Raw genomic sequence first — 9701 nt, 5'->3', positions numbered from 1 at the left:
CTTGCTATTGATAAACCTATTTCTTCCACCATTATTAAAGCCTTGTTAAGGCTTTTGATCCTTCCATGAGAGATTTGGATGATTTCTCCATGAGGGGTTATAGGTGTTTCCATAAGGTTCACTCATATAATTCACCTCTGCTGTTGCAGGGTTTTCAGGATCATAAGCTTCTTCTTCAGAAGATGCCTCTTGAGTACTGTTGGATGCAGCATGCATTCCATTCAGACTCTGAGAAATCATATTGACTTGCTGAGTCAATATTTTATTCTGAGCCAATATAGCATTCAGAGTATCAATTTCAAGAACTCCCTTCTTCATAGGCGTCCCATTATTCACAGGATTCCTTTCAGAAGTGTACATGAACTGGTTATTAGCAACCATGTCAATGAGTTCTTGAGCTTCTGCAGGCGTTTTCTTTAGGTGAATGGATCCACCTGCAGAAGTATCCAATGACATCTTAGCTAATTTAGACAGACCATCATAGAATATATCCAGGATGGTCCATTCTGAAAGCATGTCAGAAGGACACTTTTTGGTCAGTTGCTTGTGTCTCTCCCAAGCTTCATAGAGGGATTCACCTTCTTTCTGTCTGAAGGTCTGAACATCCACTCTAAGCTTGCTCAGCTTTTGAGGAGGAAAGAACTTGGCTAAGAAAGCCGTGACCAGCTTATCCCAAGAGTTTAGGCTATCTTTGGGTTGAGAGTCCAACCACACTCTAGCTCTGTCTCTTATAGCAAAAGGGAAAAGCATGAGCCTGTAGACTTCAGGATCTACTCCATTAGTCTTAACAGTATCACAGATCTGCAAGAATTCAGTTAAGAACTGAAAAGGATCTTCAGATGGAAGTCCATGGAACTTGCAGTTCTGCTGCATCAGAGAAACTAATTGAGGTTTTAGCTCAAAATTTTTTGCTCCAATGGTGGGGATGGAGATGCTTCTTCCATGTAAATTGGAATTAGGTACAGTAAAGTCACCAAGCATCCTCCTTGCATTATTATTATTTTTGGCTGCCATCTCCTCTTCTTGTTCGAAAATTTCTGAAAGGTGCTTGCTGGATTGTTGTAATTTAGCTTCTCTTAGTTTCCTCTTCAAAGTCCTTTCAGGTTCTGGATCTGCTTCAACAAGAATGTTCTTGTCCTTGCTCCTGCTCATATGAAAAAGGAGGGAACAGAAAAATAATAATAGGGATCCTTTTTGCCCAGGTGTAGAGGTTCCCTTAGGTGAGTGGAAGAAAAGAAGAAGAGAAAATCTGAAATCAGAGAGAGAGAGAGAGGGGGTTCGGATTTTTGGTGAGTGAGGAAGAGATGTTAGTAAATAAATAAATAAATAGAAGAAGATGAGAGGGGGAAGTTTTCGAAAATAATTTTTGAAAAAGAGTTAGTGATTTTCAAAAATTAGGAATGAAATCAAATTAAAATTAAAAATTAAATAATTAATTAATTAACAAGAATTTTTTGAAAAAGGGGGAGGTATTTTCGAAAATTAGAGAGGGGTAGTTAGTTAGGTAGTTTTGAAAAAGATAAGAAACAAACAAAAAGTTAGTTAGTTAGTTGAAACAAATTTTGAAAAGATAAGAAGATAATGAGTTAGAGAAGATATTTTAAAATCAAATTTTTGAAAAAGATATGATTTTGAAAAAGATAAGATAAAAAGATATTTTTGAAAAGATATGATTGAAATTAGTTTTGAAAAAGATTTGATTTTTAAAATCATAATTAATGACTTGATTCATAAGAAATCACAAGATATGATTCTAGAACTTAAAGTTTGAATCTTTCTTAACAAGTAAGTAACAAACTTGAAATTTTTGAATCAAAACATTAATTGATGATGTTATTTTCGAAAATTATGTGATAAAGATAAGAAAAATATTTTTGAAAAATATTTTTAAAATTTTCAAAAATAACTAAGAAAAATGAAAAAGATTTTATTTTTGAAAAAGATTTTAAAAAAGATAAGATTTTTAAATTGAAAATTTGATTTGACTCATAAGAAACAACTAAATTTTAAAAAGTTTTGAAAAAGTCAAATCTAATTTTCGAAATTTTAAGAGAGAAAAAGGGGAAGATTTTTTTTATTTTTGAATTTTTTTTATGATGAGAGAGAAACATGAAAATGATGCAATGCATGAAGATTTTGGATCAAAACAATGAATGCATGCAAGAATGCTATGAATGTCAAGATGAACACCAAGAACACTATGAAGATCATGATGAACATCAAGAACATATTTTTGAAAAATTTTTAATGCAAAGAAAACATGCAAGACACCAAACTTAGAAATCTTTAATACTTAGACACTAAGAATTCAAGAATGCATATGAAAAACACCATACAACACAAAAACAATGTAATATGAAGATCAATCAAGAAGGTTTATCAAGAACAACTTGAAGATCATGATGAATGCAATGCATGAATGCAATTTTCGAAAAATACAAGATGAGTATGCAATTGACACCAAACTTAAAAATTGACTCAAGACTCAAACAAGAAACACAAAATATTTTTGATTTTTATGATTTTATGATTTTTTTGGATTTTTCGAAAATTATTTGAAAAAGAAAAATAAGGATTCCAAAATTTTTAATATGAATTCCAGGAATCTTTGTACTCTTAGTCTAAAGCTCCAATTTGAGGGTTAGCCATGGCTTAATAGCCAGCCAAGCTTTAGTATGCTATTACATGCATTGAAGTGATTAGTTGAAGACCAATCCCAAAGCAGTTTGGATATGGCTTTACAGCCAGATAGGATTCAACATGTTACCATGAAACTCTAGAATTCATTCTTAAAAAATTCTGAAATAATTTTCGAAAACAAAGGGAAAATTTTTGAAAGATTTTTGAAAAATTTTTTTGAAAATTTTTTGAAAATAAAATAAGAGGAAAATTACCTAATCTGAGCAACAGGATGAACCGTCAGTTGTCCAAACTCAAACAATCCCCGGCAACGGCGCCAAAAACTTGGTGCACAAAATTGTGATCTCAGGCAACAGCGCCAAAAACTCTGTACGCACGTCTTAATAAATCGTTTTTCATTCACAACTTCGATACAACTAACTAGCAAGTGCACTGGGTCGTCCAAGTAATAAAACCTTACGTGAGTAAGGGTCGATCTCACGGAGATTGTTGGTATGAAGCAAGCTATGGTCATCTTGTAAATCTCAGTCAAGCGGATATATATTTGATTATGGAGTTTTCGAAAATAAATAATAAATAGATAGAAAATAATGATAGAAATACTTATGTATATCATTGGTGAGAATTTCAGATAAAGGTCTAGAGATGCTTTTGTCCCTCTGAACTTCTGCTTTCCTGCTGTCTTCATCCAATCAGTCCTACTCCTTTCCATGGCTGGCTTTATGTAAGGACATCACCATTGTCAATGGCTACTTTTCATCCTCTCTGGAAAATGGTCCGATGCGCTGTCACTGCATGGCTAATCATCTGGAGGCATCACCGTGGTCAATGGCTGCATCCTATCCTCTTGTGAAAATGGTCCAAATGCTCTGTCACAGCACGGCTAATCATCTGAGGTTCTCGATCATATTGGAATAGGATTCACCCTCCTTTTGCGTCTGTCACTATGCCCAGCACTCGCGAGTTTGAAGTTCGTCACAGTCATTCAATCCCAGAATCCTACTCGGAATACCACAGACAAGGTTTAGACTTTCCGGATTCTCATGAATGCCGCCATCAATCTAGCTTATACCACGAAGATTCTGATTAAGAGATCCAAGAGATAATCATCCAATCTAAGGTGGAACGGAAGTGGTTGTCAGGCACGCGTTCGTGGGGGAATGATGATGATTGTCACGTTCATCACATTCATGTTGAAGTGCGAATGAATATCTTAGAAGCGGAATAAGTTGAGTTGAATAGAAAAACAGTAGTACTTTGCATTAATTCATGAGGGACAGCAGAGCTCCACACCTTAATCTATGGAGTGTAGAAACTCTACCGTTGAAAATATATAAGTGAAAGGTCCAGGCATGGCCGAATGGCCAGCCCCTAAAACGTGATCACAGGATCAAAAATACAATCCAGGATCTTCCAAAAGATGTCTAATACAATAGTAAAAAGTCCTATTTATACTAAACTAGCTACTAGGGTTTACAAAAGTAAGTAATTGATGCATAAATTCACTTCCGGGGCCCACTTGGTGTGTGGTTGGGCTGAGCTTTAGCTTTCCACATGCAGAGGCTCTTTCTGGAGTTGAACGCCAGGTTGTAACGTGTTTCTGGCGTTCAACTCTGGTTTGTGACGTGTTTCTGGCGTTTAACTCCAGATAGCAGCGTAGAACTGGCGTTCAATGCCCTTTTACGTCGTCTAAAATCGGCCAAAGTATGGACTATTATATATTTCTGGAAAGCCCTGGATGTTTACTTTCCAACGCAATTGGAAGCGCGCCATTTTGAGTTCTGTAGCTCCAGAAAATCCACTTTGAGTGCAGAGAGGTCAGAATCCAACAGCATCAACAGTCCTTCTTCTACCTCTGAATCTGATTTTTGCTCAAGTCCGTCAATTTCAGCCAGAAAATACCTGAAATTACAGAAAAACACACAAACTCATAGTAAAGTCCAGAAATGTGAATTTAACATAAAAACTAATAAAAACATCCCTAAAAGTAACTAGATTCTACTAAAAACATACTAAAAATAATGCCAAAAAGCGTATAAATTATCCACTCATCACATTCCTCATTTATAATTTACTAAACAGGTACTTAATGTGTTAGCTTCAATGTTGACATATGATGAAAGATCAGTGTCAGAATTGCATATGAATTGGTACATGCCATCAACCTTTGTAGTGAGTATATAAAAGTATTTTAAAAAAATAATTTTTAAATATAGTTCATTCTTAAATTATTATTTTACTTGTCCTCTATAGCAATACATACTAGATGAGGAGGTATCGTCAAAGAATATGCGAAGAAAATATCAAGAAGATTTTATGGGGAAGGTAGATTACCTTAGAAAGGTGATTGAATTATTTACAATTTAGTTTTTATAAAAAATTATTTAATTTTTTACTTTTCATTTTCTGTTTACTCACAATTAAAAAGTTATTAGATGTTTGTTAGTGTTAAAGAAGACAGCAATCATTGGTACTTAGTGGTGTTTGATTTTTGAAAGCAAGAAATTATTTTATTAGATCCAACACCTGATCTATCTAAAAAGGACTTAAAGGATTTGACCATTAAAAGACTAGTAATTATACTTGTTTGATAATCTTAGTTGTCTAATTTCTATTATATTTGTAAATAATGTTAAATGGTTAAAATGGATGCAGGCTTTGAATACCGAAGTCATGTTACAGGATCCCACATTTTATGACTCCAAACGCACTGTAATGCCAAAAGTTTCAAAATTTGTTGTCATCATGTCAAATGAAATCAGAAGATGTGAAAAGTATTTGTTTTATTTATATTTTATTCAACAAAATTATAATACAATCCAACTGAACATTTTTATTGACTGTAACTTACTTTGTAGAAATGATGGAGGTGTTTGGGTGGCTCAATGGACGAGAGAATGTAGTTGGTGCAATCAATATTCTTCTATTGATGTAAGTAGTTATAACATAACATAAAAAATTAAATATTTATTTCAAATTGCATGAATATATTTTTTTTTCTTTTTACAGGTTCACGATGAAATTCGGATGAGACTTGCTTTGGATCTCATATTACATCAGTACAATGTGAAAAGGGATGTTGTCATCAAAGCTGCCGAAAAAAATTACAAAGAAATTGATGCCAAGTATAGGACTTTAGTTAAAAAGTAGGATGCATTAGTATTAGATCTCCAAATTATTTATTTGTTTACTATTAGCGTTCTTTCTTTTAATATTTGTTATTTCTGTTCATATTATTCATCTTTTTTAATTATTATTTTATTTCATTTAAAATTTATTAATCTTTATGTAATTTGATATATGTTAAATATATAATTTATGATCATATATATATATATATATATATATATATATATATGTTACTGATTATTAGAGTTGGATCTTTAAAAGTATATTTTAATGTAAAATAGTCTATATTCAAATAGAAAATGATCTATACTCAAATGGAAAATGATCTATACTCAAAAGCTCCTAAAATATTTTTTTATTTAACCTAACTGTACACGAATAATAATAATAATAATAATAATAATAATAATAATAATAATAATAATAATAATAATAATAATAATAATAATAATAATAAGGGTAAGTTTAGACGGATACATAATATCCTTTAATTTATTCTTCTAAATTATGATTATTATAAGATAGTTGTCAAAATAATTTTTTAATACTTATAGTATAGGTAATTTTTCATCATTTGTTAACTCTTAATATTTACTTTTGAACTTCTTGAAGTACTCTAATTTAGATTTCTACCTTTTGTCTTTATCTTCTTCATTCATAATTATAGTATTACTCTAGAATAAACAAAATTGGAAATATATCAATATTGACAAAGATGATATTAAACAAAAATATTATATTTTACAATTAAAAGTACATAACTAGAGTATAAAATTAGAATATAAGAATAGAACTATTCATAAAAATTAAGTGATTACATGCTTGACAATAAAAAAGAAGTTAAATATAGTAGTATAATAAGAAAGATAACAATTTTGATGACTATGACTTCTGAGAGAAATCTATATAAATAAGTCTTTGTTAAACTTTCATTTATTTTCAAGACTTTTTATTTATTGTCCTTAATAATGAAAAATATACTATTTCATTAATAAAAAAAATGTACAAATGTATTAGCTCATACATAACATCGACATCAAGATAAAAATTATTTAAATTAATGAAAAGTGTATATCTTTGTAAGAAAATATACTTAACCTATTGGAAAAATGAAAAAAAAAATCAATAATTTTTTATACGTTGGGACAATACAACATAACCACTCATACATTTTTTACAATGACATTTATAAGTTGTCTCCTAATTTTTTTCCCAATAATAAATGACTTATATTAATCTCTATTTGTTCGGATGAGTGCAGTAGGAAATTTTGGAGTCCTGATTCTTCTAGAAAGGAAGATAAAAAACTCATGCATTAAGCCTATACCAGAGAGATATGGATTTAGACCTAGAAGATATGGGTATATTGAGGGATAAGTTTTTTTTTATTTAAATAAAATAAGGAGAAATCAATTTTATTTGATTCTACAAATTCAAAAACATAAATCTCCTACACTTACTAATATATAAATCGTGCTATGATCGTGTGTATTAGATATTATATTAAACACCGATTTATGCATTAAATTTCTTCAAAAAAAATATTTATAAATCGTCTCAGGATATCGAACATTTTAAATTGTATATAATTCGTCATAGGTAGCATGGTTTACTTTTTTTTTTTTTGAATAATCCTAAACCTCAATTAATTATATATGTTTAGTTTATTTTGTCAAATAAAATATATCTTTAAAATTTTATTTTTTTATTTGGATTTTTTAAAATATATTTTGTTAAAATTATAATTCTAAAATGTATAAATGTTTTTTTAAATAAAAGTGACATATTAAATTAGGTTAAGTGTGATGAGTAATATTTTGAAATAAGAAGGGAGAAAGCACTTGGATATAGGACATAATTGATTAATTTAAATTAAAAAATTATAGTTATTTTTTTTAATATAAATTTGAGGAACAAATTTCTAGATTAATTACAAAACTTAATTGGCCTCGGTGATTTAAGTATATAGGATATATGATATAGCCATGATATTAGATTTTTTTTTTACCGTTATATGAATTTTATTATAAAAATAAATTAATTAATTTAAATTAAAAAATTGTAGTTAATTGATTATTATAAATTTTTTTAAACCAAAATTATAATTGAAAAAAGAAACAAAATTATTTAGTATATTGAGACCAACTCAATGTTAATCATATTTATTTTTCTATTATAAAATATAATAAAATTTTAATTCTCAAAACAAATTAAAATAACATTATTTTGTAGGATTTAATTTTTTATAGTATTTTTATAAAATTTGCATAAAATTCACTTATCACATTGACTGAATTTATTTGTTTATGGTATATTTTTATTTTTCAATCAATTTAATTTTATTTAAATAATTCGAATTTTAAATTATAAAATTTGTATTATTTAAAAATTAAAAATTTAAATAGATATAATTTAAATTAATAATTAAATTTAATTTTATAAAATTATATGTATTTATATTATTGTATTCATATGATTAATTATATTTTTTTAATTTAAAAAAATAACGATTTGAAACCGTTAATTCCTAACTAAAAAATAAATACACTTGTATTATTTTTAACTTAAAATTTATTAAATAAATATATTTTTATTATTTTAATTTTTTATTTAAATAAATATATTCGTATTATTTTAAATAAAATTTAAAATTAATATAAGTATGTTTATTTAAAATTTAAATAAACGTACTCATCATTTTGAAATTAATACAAGTAAATTGATACAAAATTTTAGAATTTTAAATAGATATATTTTTGTTATTTTAAATAAATATATTCTTTTAATTTAAAACTAACATGAATGTATTTAAATAAATGTAGACATGTTTTTTTAATCGTGTGTTAGGGTAGTGTGGGATAGGTTGTTGCACGTTAATCGTGCTAGGGAGTGTAGGATAGCTTGTTGCACGTAAATTGTGCTATCCCATAGTGGTTTAGGTGAAAAAAAAAAATTATCCTAGGACGAATTATATATAATTTGGGATACTTAGTGCCGTGTAATAGTTTATGAGCATTTTTTAAAGGAGTTTGATGCATAAATTATCCTAGATTGTGGTGTTTAATATAATATTTAATACACAATACTCTAGCACGATTTATATATTAATAGATTTAGAAGATTCACGTTTTTGAATTTAATATAAGAGAATCAAGTAAAATTAATCTTTTTTTATTTTATTTAAATAAAGAAGCCTAAAAGATATGTGTAGAGATAAGTCATGTATTTATTTTTTTAATTTTTTATTTTTTTAGAAAAATAATTATATTAGCAAATGGAATACGTGGAAAATATTAATTTTAAAATTTGGTGTCAATAATTTTGTGGAAATCGTGTTTAACATCGTTGATTAATATGAAGACAGAAAAAACGAAAATAGAGATTCCTTACAAGTCTAAGGAAGATATCATAAATGTCAAGATAATTCATCGCAATTTCATGTGATGAAAGACAAAAATGTAATTATGGTATAATGTGGACTGGTTGATAGCATGAGCATAGTTGAAATTTTGGCATGATCTCTTCCATATTTGTTGTATGTCTCTTTAGTTGGTGGTGTTATAGTTTATTGTGATGATATGATGGTAGTTTAATTGTATGAGTTAGGTCTTTTTTATTTGGTTGGATTTTTTCTATGGCTATCCTATTCTTGATGGCAATGCTAAAATAAATATTTTCATTAGTTGTTTTTTTTTTTTTTGTTTTCTCTATTTTTGGGTCGATTTTATTTTGAAAAATTTTATTAAAAATTTTTGTTGTAGACAAAATTAATAATATTATGTTCAATTATTTAAGGAGACCAAATTAATATTTTGATTAGATACTTTTGTTTTATTGAAAATAAATTCTAGTTTCATTAAAAATAAATTCTAGTTGGTAAGTAAAAACACAAAAACGTGCATGACATTGAAATCATAATTTCTACACAAGTA

General features: G+C 28.1%; 1 non-coding gene across 1 annotated transcript; it reads left to right on the top strand.

The window, feature by feature from the left end:
* Positions 1-510: 510 nt before the first annotated feature.
* Positions 511-618, top strand: LOC112746186 (small nucleolar RNA R71). Its single transcript, XR_003174081.1, has one exon. It is a non-coding gene; the product is annotated as a small nucleolar RNA R71 (small nucleolar RNA).
* Positions 619-9701: the final 9083 nt, after the last annotated feature.

Source organism: Arachis hypogaea, chromosome 14, assembly GCF_003086295.3.
Source record: "Arachis hypogaea cultivar Tifrunner chromosome 14, arahy.Tifrunner.gnm2.J5K5, whole genome shotgun sequence".
In the NCBI taxonomy this organism is placed as follows: Eukaryota; Viridiplantae; Streptophyta; class Magnoliopsida; order Fabales; family Fabaceae; genus Arachis; species Arachis hypogaea.
Note: the sequence above shows the minus strand (reverse complement) of the source record. Positions and strands in the feature narration are given on the sequence as shown.